Below are 13,213 nucleotides of genomic sequence, written 5' to 3'. Positions count from 1 at the left end.
CCGGGCTAAGAGCCGCCTCCATCAGAAGTTGCCTGAGCCGAAAGTCCCGCTCCTTCTTGGTCCTCGGACGGAAGGCCTTACAGATTTTACACTTGTCTGTCTGGTGTGACTCTCCCAGGCACTTCAGACAGGAGTCGTGCGGGTCGCTCGTGGGCATAGGTTTAGCGCAGGAGGCGCACAGCTTGAAGCCGGGAGCGTTGGGCATGAGCCCGGCCCCGCGGCCGGGGGAGAAAGGGGGGAGACGACCCCCTTAATCCCCTGGACTACTTAGAACAACTTTAAAACTACTTAACTAATTTACAACAAACTCTAGGACTATAACTATAACTACAACTATGATACAACAAGATAAGCTAGGGAAAGTGGAGAACAGCTAAGCAGCGCTCCACAGTTCCAACGACCGTCAGGGGCGGTAAGAAGGAACTGAGGGGGCGCCGGGTCGGCTGGGGTATATATTCAGCGCCATGAAGGCGCCACTCTAGGGGGCTCCACAGCCGACCCGCCGGTGTTGCTAGGGTAAAAATCTTCCGACGATCGTGCACGCGGCGCGCACACACCTAATGGAATGGATATGAGCAAGCACTCGAAGAAGAACTGCTACCAACTACAGGATATACCTTTGTGACTCACATTGCAGGATCAAGGCCTTGCTGCAGTGATTGTTGTGCATAAATTGAATTTTAATGAGTTTTGGATTACTTTTGATTTTGGGATTAAACTCAAGATTCTTTGCTACAAAGTTAGGCAAAGAAATGGCAAAAGCGCTCCTAGTTTTTCATGCTTTGACAGGCTGTGACACAGCCTCAGCATTTGCTGGGAGAGGTAAAAAAAGAAAAATCCTCCTAGGAAGCATGGAATGTTTGCCCTTAAGTCACAGAAACATTTGTTTAGGTTTCTCATCACCAACTGCTGAAATCATTGATACTTGCCTTAAGGAAATTGAGTTGTTTGTAGTGTTTCTGGGTAACTGCACTAGTGCATTGGGAATGCCAGAGAGACAAAAGAGCACCCTTTCACCAAACAGTATGTTTAATAGATTACATAGAGTTCAAGGCTAGAAGGGACCATTAGATCATCTAGTCTGACCTCCTGTGTAACACAGGCCATTACATTTCATCTAGATATCCCTATATTTAGCCCAATGACTTTCAGCCGTGTTATGGGGTGGCTGCCCCACACAGGCACAGAAGGGCTTAATCATGCCCTGCCCTAGAAGGAGCAATGGAGGTGAGTCCTCTGAATGTCCCAGAGAGGCTGCATGAAGCACAGCCAATCAGGGAGGAGGTGCAGGGACTAACCAATCTGGGCCCGGCTGGCTCAAATAAAAAGGAGCTGCAGGGCTAGGGCCAGGGGATGTCATAGGTGAGGGGAGACTACATCTTCCCTAACCCAGGCTGTGGCCCTGCCTGGCTCCCACTCTTCCCTGAAGCTGGGGGGGAACTGTGGCTCAGTTGGCTGGCTGCTTTAGCCAGCTGGTGGCCAGGGGCAGCCTGGGATGGCTCAGGCCAGGGGGTGGGTGGCTGGCTGGTGGCTTGGGGGCTGGGCTGGTGGGTGCTTGGGCTGGTGCTCAGGGCTGTCCAGCAGCCCAGGGGTTGGTACAGTTTGGCTGGGGCTTCTCTGGCCATGGTGAGGGGGTGGGGGAACTTGAGGCTCTGGCAGGTGAGAGGATGTGGGGTAAGGGCATGGGGGGATAGCTTCCTCAAAGGGGGCATTCCTGTGCCACCCATGTGCAGGGCAGAGTAGGTCAGTTGCTGCTGGGAGCCAGGGAATTTCTAGAGTTTTCTAAGGCTTGTTAAAAATTAACATCAGTGGGTAAGAGTTCTTCAGCTCTACACTCTTGGGTATAAGTTACCCAGCCTTATTATTATTATTTTTTTAATATTTCATTTTAACAGATGCTGGCTTGCATCCTCCTTTGTTACAGATGTTAAGCTTTCTGCTCCATCCACAACTTCACATAGGATGGCTACAGCCTCCTGTGTTCCAAATAGACTAGAAATATCTTTTGAACATTTCTGCCTTTTCTACATCACTATTTACAATTTTACCATTTGCATTTAGCAATGGACTTACACCTCACCTAGGTTTTTCCCTAACGTTTTTAAAAAATCCATTCTTATTGGCCAGATCAGAAAATGTATTTCTCTACATCAGAAATTCACAGAAGCACCTTTTTGATTATGTAATATCCATGGGATTTCTGCATTGGTAGGGATTTAAGCAGTCCCAGATAAGGAGGAAGGTCCTCTAGGATCAGTAACTGGTTAAAAGGTAGGAATAAATGGCCAATTTTCACAATGGGGAGAGGTAAATAGTGGGGTCCCCCAAGGATCTCTGGTGTTAAACATTCATCGATGATCTGGAAAAGGAGGTCAACAGTGAGGTGGCAAAGTTTACAGATGATACAGAATTATTCAATAGTCAAGTCCAAAGCTGACTGTGAAGAGTTAAAAGGATCTCATTAAATTGGATGACTGGGCAACAAATTGGCAGATGAAATGTAATGTTGATTAAATGCAAGGTAATCCACATTGGAAAACATAATCCCAACCATACATACAAAATTAGCTGTTCTAAATTAGCTGTTACCACTGAGGAAAGACCTTGGAGTCATCGTGGATAGTTCTCTGAAAACATCTTAATGTGCAGTAGCAGACAAAAATCTAACAACCGTTAGGAAAGGGATAGATAATAAGACAGAAACTTTCATAATGCACTATAGAAATCCATGGAACAACCCTCACCTTGAAAACTGCATGCAGTCTTGGTTGTACCATCTCAAAAAAGATATTACCATTGGAAAAGATACAGAGATGGGCAAGAAAAATTATTAGGGTTATGGACTGAAAGGAGAGAGTAAAAAATCTCTCTCCTCCGTATGGAGGAGAGATTAAAAAGACTGAGTTTGAGGTTAGACAAGAGACTACTAAAGAGGGTTAAGATAGAGATCTATAAAATTATGAATGGTATGAAGAAAGTGATTAAGGAAGTGTTATTTACCCCATCATATAACACAAGTGGGGGGGGGGTGTCACCCAATTAAATTAATAGGCAGCAGGTTTAAAACATATGTAAGGGGACTATTGGCCCTTTACTAAAACTCAGTGGGGGTGTTTTGGTTGGCTAGCTTCCAGTACTGAAAGAAAGGGGAAGGGTCGATGGGAAATCAGGACCCTGAGATTGACAGTCCCTGGAGCAAGGGGGAGAGGTCAATGCTCCACGTCAGCCTGACTGACAGGGCAGGCAGGCTAATGAGGGATCAGGAGGTCGGGAGGGTACCATCCTTCCTGGGAGCTGGAATTGCCTGGAATAGAGTGGGGCAGAGATAAGGAGAGAGCAAGAGCCCGAGCTGAGCTGGAGAGCAGAGCTGTGCTGGCCAGGGAGAACCAGAGAGAAAGCCCAGGAAGCAGGTCAGGTCTGGGAGCAGAGCCACAAAAGCAGCCCAGAGAGCAGACCTGTCCTGGGAGCAGAGCTGCAGCAACCAGAGCCAGAGAGGCCAGAGAAGCAGCCCAGAGGGCTGGAGGCAGAGCAGCAGCAATGTTGAGGCAGTCCAGAGCCAGGTGTGTGAGCAGCTGGGGAGAGCAAGGGGGGACACTGGGCAGCTGGCCCAGCACAGGGAGACGTCCCCAGCCAAGAGGCCTTGCAGGCCAGACTTACCGTAACCCCGACGGAGGAGGAGGGAGGGCTGATGCTGGGAAGAGGGGTCCTGCCACATAGAGCCTGAAGGCATGTAGGCACCACCAGAGCAAGTGTCTGACCGGCAGCATCCCTGCAGCACAGCCAAGGCCTGGGACATGTGAGGAACAGACTGAACTTCCCTTACATTCCAGAGACTTGTGGCGTCCCCATGCCACAGAGCAGGGTTATGTGTTTTCCTTTAACCTTTCCCATTTTTTCCTTATTTTTTTAAATGGATTGCTGTTTAATAAATTGTATTTGTTTGAACTATATGTAATGTTCGGTGGGCCAGGGAAGCGTCTGGTGTGAAGAGAGTACCCTGGAGTGGGGATAAACTACTCGCTGTCCTAAATGACCATGACAAGGTTGGGGGTTGAGCCCCCCAGGAATCCTGGGCCCAGCCTTGTTAGGGTTATGAGGAGCAGAAGGGGAGCCCTTGAGGTCAGGCAGGCCTCTGGGTAAATGAAATGGGAGCGAGTACTCAGATCCTTTCGCTAACCCATTTCACTGGGGTAATTTATGAGCCAGGAAAATTCCCCACAATAGCAGGACCATTCCCCTGCTTACACATACACAAGGAAGCACTTCTTCATACAACACACAGTCAATCTATGGAATTTGTAGACAGGGGATGTTGTGAAGGCCATAAGTATAACTGGGTTCAGAACAAAATTAGATAAGTTCATGGAGGAGAGTTCCAGCAATGGCTATTAGCAAAGATGGTTAGGGATGCAACCCCATGCTCTGGATGTCCTTAAATCTCTGACTGCCAAAAGCTGGGACTGGATGTTAGGGGATCAATTGCTCAATAATTGCCCTGTTCCCTCTGCACCTTCTGGCACTGTTGGAAGACAGGTTACTGAGCTAGATGGACCTGACCCAGTATAGCTATTCTTATGTTCATGAATGATAGATGCCTGGGTATGAGTTGCATTAACAGAAATAAATCTGAATTTCTCTGTGATTTTGAACACCATGAGTTATTCCTGAATGCATAAAAATGGCAAACTGGGCTGACCCAAGGTAGCTCAGTGAGCCAGGTGTTTTATTTTATTTTGTTTTGACTTGTTAAACTGCCATCTTGTGCTCAAGAATCTAAGCTTTCATTACAAAAATAAAGAAGAAAGGGCATGTCTACATTAGGGATTCCTGCATTGGTCCAAACCCCTGGAGCATATAGGACAGATGGGCTGCGTGGGGTGCAGCCACAGCCATACAAATCTGCTTTAATAATGCTGCTGAATTTATCTTATAAGGAAGCTATGACAGAGTCAGCGGAATTAAAGGAAAGGTTAGATAAGCACATAGAAGGTACTTAGGTCCTGATTCTGAAAAGATCTACGCATTTGTTTAAGCCTTTGTATTACTGGGCCATAATGTCACTTCTTAATCCAACCAGTTGAATTAGATGTTTCAGATGATCCTTTCCAACCTCTGGTGAATATTCTGTATGGTGATATTCTAGAGGCTCACATCACTGGTGACTTGATCTAACTTCCACTGAAGTAAATTAAAAGACTTATTGACTTTAATGGACATTGAATCAGGCCCTTGCCTGGTAATGACAATGGAGTAGTTCTGTGCAGATGCAGTCATCGTAGGTCTGTAAGTATTTGTTCAGGGAGTTGTGCCCTGTTAGGTGGTAATAGATTAATGATTTTTAAAGTTTGCATGCACAGAGTGCTGAGTGGGAATATTGTTAAAAATAAAAGACATCATTTAAATAAAAAAACTGTTCTCCTTGCCTGAATATCAGTAATTGATTAGTCACTTTTGAATATTACTGAGGGGAGAAAAAGGAACAAAACTTGTATTTTCCCCTTGAAATAGGGATTTCAAATTGTCTCTGTTTACACGTGAAAAATCCTTGAACAGTTACATTGTCTTCATTGTTGAGTTGATATTTTGTTTGCTTGTTTATTTCTTTAAAAGGCCACAGCATCACTAACATCTGGATAGAAATTGCATTTTTAAAGAGAATATTTGAAATGGCAAATTATGATTTTATTTGCTTTGTAATCAGTTTTTCCAGTTTCATTATTCTTTGCTTTGTAAAATCAGTTTTTCCAGTTTTCCTTATTCTTTCATTTTTATAAACTTGAACAAATCAATGAATTGTGTGTGACTAAGCATATACAAACTAAAAACATGTGTATTGGTCATTAAAACTCTGATAGCAAGGTAGCAAGCTTGTTGTGCCCAACTTGTAAATAAGGGCTTCAGGCTATATTGATAGGTAAAATAAGACCAATAGTTTCCACAGCATAGAATGCTTTAACTATGGTAGATAAGCCTCAAATGAATAGCTATAAAAATGTTAAACTGATAATTTTTAATATATCATTTTTAGTTTTGCCATTGACTGCAGTAGGGCCAGAATTTCAATTGAGGACAGATCTGTAGCTGATGTAAACTGCCAAATCTATTGACTTCAATATAGTTACTAGAGCTGAGTAAATAATTGATTTCAGTTAATTGGCCAAATTGGGGGAAGAAAAAAAACTTGGTTAGTTTCAAACCAAAGCTTTTATTGGGGAGGGGGAGTGCATAGGGGAACTTCTCATAGAAGCATGGTGATGTAAGTCTAGAAGGGACCTCAAGAGGTCATCTAGTCCACCCTGGACTGAGGCAGGACCGTGTAAACCTAGATCATCTCTGACATTTGTTTGTCTAATCTGATTTTATAAACCTCCAATGATGATTCCACAACCTCTCGTTAGCTATTCCAGTATCTAACTATTCTGATAGTTACGTTTTTTTCTAATATCTAACTTGAATCTCCTTTTGTAACAAGTGAGGCAAAGGACAAGTTGCCAAAGGCTCAAAAATGGAAGACCCGTCAAGACTGCCAATATCATATTAAGGACCTAGAGTGGAACTGTGTCCATTACAGGAGAAGAAAGCCGGATAATAACTTCTAAAAATCAGGCAAGCATGAGGTTAGGAAAAAACAACAACAATCTTCCTTGAATGGGAGGATGGATAGCCAAGATCGCAGCCAGCTGGACTCTCAGGGAACTGAAAGACCTGAGGATGTGTACTGATAATGTTGACCTGCCACCAGGAATCTCAGAAACTTCTTGCGACTTGGCAGCACCACCACCAAGGAGATATCCTGGAGATTGAAGATAGCAAACCAGTCGTCACAATCCAGAGAGGGAAGGATTGAAGCTATGGAAACCATGCAGAATCTTATATACTTGATGAACTTGTTGAAATTTCGGAGACTGAGTACAGGTCTCAGACCCTTTTTGGACTTGGGGGATCAGAAAAGTATCATGAGTAAAACCCCTTTCCCTAGTGTTGAAGAGGAACTTGTTCTATGGCTCAGTCAGAGTAGAGTCTGAACTTTTTGAAGGAACACTGACATGTAAGATTGTGTCTATGAAAAGGGATGGGAGTAAGTGGGTGGGAAAAGGGGATAGAGAGGAATTGGATAGAATATCCCAGACTCACAGTGCTTAGGACCCATCTTTCTGTTGTTATGGCTTCCCAAGCATTGAGAAAGTGGGACAATCGGTCCCCAAATGGTGTGTGGCAAGATAATCTGATGACTGCTAATGACTGTATCACTGACCTCCAGAAAGAAGTCAAATATTCTGCTTCCCCTGAGCTGACTAGGGACGAGAGGCTGATTTGAGTTGGAACTGGAGGACCTCCTTCTTTGTGGCTTATGCTTCCTCCTAGAAAAGGCATGCTGCTTAGATGAGTGTCCTGGCTGCCTGTAATGCTACTGAGAGTATTGTTGTTGTCGGGCTTTAAATTGATGCTTTTTGGGAGCTGGGGAACCACTAATGAATGAAACATAGCACGGGAGTCTTTAATGAATGTAAAGGCTCAGCAGTTTTGTTGGAAAACAAAAACAGATCATCAAAGGTAAGGTCCTCTATGGTTTGCTGGATATCAGATGCTCTATAGAAGTTCTGTAACCAGGAGGCTCTCATTGTTATTGTAGAAGCCATCTCCCTAGAAGAAGTGTCCACCACATCAAGTGCAGACTGGAGGAATGTCTTGACTACAATGGGACCTTCCATCAGAAAGTCTTGAACTCATCCCTTGCATCTTCTGGAAGTTTATCAGTAAATTTGGACATTGCATCCCAGTTTACAAAATCATATTTGGCTAACAGGGCCTGCTAGTTAGCTATATGCATCTGGAAAGAGAAGGTGGAATGAATCTTTCTCCCAAACAGATCAAATCTCTTGGGTTCTTTTTCTTTGGGGGCTGATTTAAATCTCCCTTGATGTGACCTTTCCTTAGCAATGGTAACCACCAGGGAGTTAGGGGCAGGATGGGAATAAAATAGGACAAGAAGCAATGGACTTAAATTGAAGCAAGGGCAGTTTAGGTTGGACATTAGAAAAAACTTCCTTACTGTCAGGGTGGTTAAGCACTGGAATAAATTGCCTAGGGAGGTTGTGGAATCTTTGTCATAGGAGATTTTTAAGAGCAGGTTAGACAAACACCTGTCAGGGATGGTCTAGATAATACTTAGTCCTACCATGAGTGCAGGAGACTGGACTAGATGACTTCTCAAAGTCCCTTCCAGTTCTACAATGCTATGATTCTATGAAAAGCACTGAACTCCCTGCTTTGGCACATAATACTTGTCTGTGCACTTAGCTGGAGGAGCTGAGGCTGGCATGTGCCTTAAAGAGTGCCCTCTGATGGCTGTAGAAGACCATAATTAATTGAGAGGGCCACCCTCCCGGGTAGCTGCCTGCAGACTGTCCAAATGTTTGTCAGTATTCTCTTGAGCAAGCTCAACTTATATGCCTAAAGCCACCACCGTTCTCCTCAGCAGGTCTTGATAAGACTTAAAGTTCTCTAGGACTGGAGAAGAGGAGTCTGGTATCAGTGAGTTGTCAGACGAGGAGGAGTACAGCTGCACAGGAGCCATAGGATCCTTCTGATGGGAAACTGGCTCCTCCCACAATGGGCTTTTGAAGCACCGGCTGCTCAAGAGGACCAGTATCTCCATGTGTTTCCAATTTAACAGGCTCTAAAAGCTGTTTTGCCGAACAGTCTGATGACCTTCCACTTAATTGGTCTGTGATTGGTGCCTGAGGGAAATCGAGAAACAACCCAGGGATTCCAAAAAAGCCACTGGGGAAGAGCTTAAAGCCTGGGCAGCCGGTAAATACCAGGATACAATGACCTGTCTCTACCATCTGGTCGGCTCCAGTCTTGGTACCAATGCTCTCCCTCTGGAGGTAGCCTAGAGGAGTTGCTAGACGGTCTGTGCTTAGGAGGGGACAGTGAAGTACTGGAGGACTCTGAACCGGATTGCAAGAAATCATCCAAACAGTGGGCATCAGAGGTGCCAAGGCTGATGGAGCCATTGGGTGACTGAACATATCCATAGCCCATTGAACAGACACTGAGGTCAGTACAAAGTTGTTGGTACTACAGAAGCATCCCGAGACATTGATGGTCAGTCGTCATACATCGGTGTTAGGAAAACCCTCAGCTGGTGCTGAAGAATAGCCCATAGACAGGACGCCTTCCAATGAACATCATAATATAAAGACTGCAGGAGCCAAAAGAGGTAATACAACTGGTACCGAGGCTGGGGACTGAGCTGCAGTTGGCATGGTGTGCAGTGGTGCTGATGGTGGTACCGGGGCCAAATCTCTGCCAGATTTCTTAGTCGGTCCTGGGCATTGTTACCACTAACAGTCCCTGAGCAGAAGCCCAGGACTGCAACAGGCCTGGACAAGTGGGAGGCACCATCAGCAAAATGGATTCCTGCACCACAGGAGAGTCCAGGACTGAAAGGCACAGCAAATCCTTTGCTGCCTCAAAAACTTGCAGGATCATCAGTACTGATAAAGCTAGTGCTGAGATAGTGTCCACTGGTACCAGACTCAATGGCCATCCTGCAGACAGTACTGGAGTTTTTCATCACAGTACAGGGGTAATATGGGTTGACGACCCAGCTCTACCATGAGTACCTCAAGTCCTGATAATGTTCCACATCCTTTCTTGAAGAAGAGTCCTTCTTCAACTTTGAATGGCTGTGGTCTGTTTTACAGGTCCTTTTTCTAGGAGGGCCCAGAGAGGAAGATCGAGCCCTCTTTCTCTGTGGAGAACAATCTGAATCTGGGGGTCTGTCAGAAACAACAGGAGCCACTATAACGTATTGAGCATAGGAGACAGGGCACTTGCCATGAGGTCCTGGGTCTGAGGTGGGCCTCATTGCCTTCTCCATGAGGTATTATTTTGAGATGAAGGTCTCTGGTAATCTGCTTTTTTTTCTATTTCTATTAATAAATTGGTACTGTTATCAGCCACTGTAAACTGCTCCTTTACAATTTTTTTTCTTTCTAGCTTATTGAACAGTGTGGTGTGTTAGGAGGAAAGAAGAGAGATAGTGGGAGATGGAAGGTAGATGCTGCATTTCTCCTTGATGTGCCCCTTGGCTGAGGAACAAAAGGCAGGGTATGTGTGTGTGTGGGGGGGGGGGGGGGGGAAGAGGGTCACTATTTTGGGATAGATACCCCAGGCCATAGGCAGTGCTTAAAGTCTGGCGAGCACTGCATGTCACTGGTGCCTAGCACTGAACTGACTAAAAACTGAAAGAAAACAAAAGAAAATAAACCCTATCTATTGAGTACTAAATAACAGCTGTCTACAAGGAAGATAGAGAGCTAAGTATTCTGAAAAGAATGCAAGAAAAACCACACAGGGAGCTCTGACTGGCCATGGCGAGTAAGAAGGAAAAGAGGGAGATTGGGGTGTCCCCACCTACTCTACAAATAATTAAATTAATAATAATCTGTTCATGCTTCTATCAAATCAGCTCATCCAATGTTAACAGCAGTGGGAGAACCTAGCATAGACAAAGCTCCGGTGGCTTTGAGCATTTTTATTACCAGGTCAATTAAATCAGCTAACACACCAGAAGAGAACACAGCATTTCAGCTGGGTAAGACAGGGACACAGATATTTGTGTTATAAAGGATATTATGAAACATCTGAGTGGGTTTTAGCCTTTAATCCCAATCTTGCATCAGTTGCAAATGGATGCAGTGTCATTACCTGCATCCCTCCATCTCCCACTATCTCTCTTCTTTCCTCCTAACACACCACACTGTTCAATAAGTTAGAAAGAAATAAAAAATTGTAAAGGACCAGTTTACAGTGGCTGATAACATTACCAATTTATTAATAGAAATGCATTGCAAGTGTTCAAAAGACTAAAAGCATTGCAGCCATAGCCCTGAAAAAAATATAGCTTGCTTGATCAGTCCTTAAAGGCACCATGTAGTATCACCCTCTCACTGGTGTAGCAGCCAATTAATTGCAGTTCTTATTTTGGTCCATTTGTAAGAAATAGTAAAGTAGAATTTTTCACACAGTAGAAATTCCAAGTGGGCTACTAGATTTCTGGACAAGGTAAGCTTCCCTCTGCCTTCTCTGTAATTCACAAACCCCTTCAATCATTATTTTTCAGTTCATCTGGTATAAAAGTGCAGAAATATTTCCCTTGAATAACCAGGTCTCTGCTCTGAGGCCTGAAATAACTGCTCTCTTCCAGTCTGGAATCTCCAACATGACCACATCAGCCTGCAATAAGTTTGAAATAATCACCCATGCTGTTGTTTCACTAAGATTGGCTGCCCCCCCTTTAAAACATGTCCCTATTAAAGTGGAAATATTTGGAAGCACACTATTCTTTTCCTGAGAACATGCTTTAAACAGGCACATGAGGCAGCAAAAGGAATGGCAGAGATAAAAAGTTGCAATTTTTTTTTATGGTTATTTCCAGCTACATAGAAAGAGTATAAAATCATAGTAGGACTCAAGGACACTCACAGATTTTTCTTTGTCAGAAACCTCTGAGTCAGTCTCAAATGTAGGAGGGAAGGGAGAATGCCAAAAGCTGTGAGCCTGTCTGCAGAATCTGAGAGCCAAGTGACAGAGGCCCAGGGCTGACCTGCTGCTGGAGATGCAGAATGACTGCTCTGTCAGACCAGCACTATCAAATGAAGCTCAGGAACTGGCAGGTGGACCTAGAGCAAGGTGCAAAGCAAAGGGAGGACCTGGCGTTGAAGAAGCAATCCAGATGAAAGGGATATGATGGAGTATCTTTGTTATGACTGGGAAATGAGGGAGTGAGACATGACATTTCAGAGGGATCTTTCAGAGATGTTTAGGGGTCATGAGCCAGTTGGCCTCAAGTTCTCCCGCCTAAACCCCCAGACCACCTCTGCCCAGTCCTGTCATTTAATCTCTATGGTACCATCATCTAACCTATAGCCAACTCTAGCTGAAGGCAGGGAGGAATCAGTCAATAAGCTATGGGAGCATGCTCCATCAGCAGTATCTGCTGCACAGCACCCCTATTCCAATATGGGAAAAGAAACAGATATCCTAATGGTATATTACACTGCACATCAACACTTTCAGTTTATTTTGCTCTTGGATGTTTAGTACTGTGGTACCTTTGCAGGTAAGTGTTGCTGGTTTGGATTTGTCTGGTTTTGTTTTGCACACCTTTTCAGTGTTGTAATGGCAGTTGAGCTGCCCAAATAGATTTACCTTCTCTAAAGCTTTTTATGGTCACATACTGAGGTCTGGAATTACAATGGCTAACAGTACACACCCAGAAATGACAAGTCCACTATATTTATTTAATAAAAGACTACATTTCATTTCACCCTCCGGGCCAAGGTGTGGCATTAACCCCCATTATCCCCACAGACACACAAAGCACCCCGTATCACCTTTGCTGTAATGGACCCTCCATCAGCACAAGGTGGATGTCTGTAAGCATCCCAAACAATCCCCCCTTATCCCCACATATATGGTAGAGCACACATCATAATCACATGGCATTATACATGCTACAGTCCAAACAAGTCTGTAAGCAGCACCGTTTTGCCTTCAGTCAGCTGAAAGTACATTTCACCCCCATCCTGCACTTGCTCAGTGTGTAGTTATATTGTCTTCTGCCACATTGGTGGAAATCAGAAGCCATTACCACCTATTGCAACAGAGGGTAGGCTAGTTTGCCTACAATCCCAGTGGGCATGGACAATCCCTTGATGCCTGTGACGAGGATGGAATAAAACTTGCCTGGTGAAATAGCTCATACCTCTGAAATACCCTGGTATTGTATGTAGGTGTCCACAAATCTACCACGGTGAACCACAAGGATTGCAAAATGGCATAGCAATATCCTTTCCAGATACTGTACTCACGTCAATTAAACTCCACAATTATTTTGAAGAATCTTACTAATTCAATCTCTCTGGGCTGCAGTAAAGCAATAATTGCCTTGCAAATCTCCATGGCCACTGTGATAACTTTGGATTTGCCAACCCTGAAGAGATCATCACAGATGTGTAACAATCCAGGGTTGCCACTTTCCATAAGGTGATAGCAACATATTTCTGGACAGTTACAGCCTTTTTCAACTGCAAGTTATGGTGGCATTCAAGGAGTGAGCTTCTCACACTACTCCACGAACATTACTTTAATCATAAAAAAGGTCTGGGCCAACTGCTGGTCACCCCACATTTCCATTAAG

The sequence above is a fragment of the Chrysemys picta genome, chromosome 1 (assembly GCF_011386835.1).
Source record: "Chrysemys picta bellii isolate R12L10 chromosome 1, ASM1138683v2, whole genome shotgun sequence".
In the NCBI taxonomy this organism is placed as follows: Eukaryota; Metazoa; Chordata; order Testudines; family Emydidae; genus Chrysemys; species Chrysemys picta.
Note: the sequence above shows the minus strand (reverse complement) of the source record.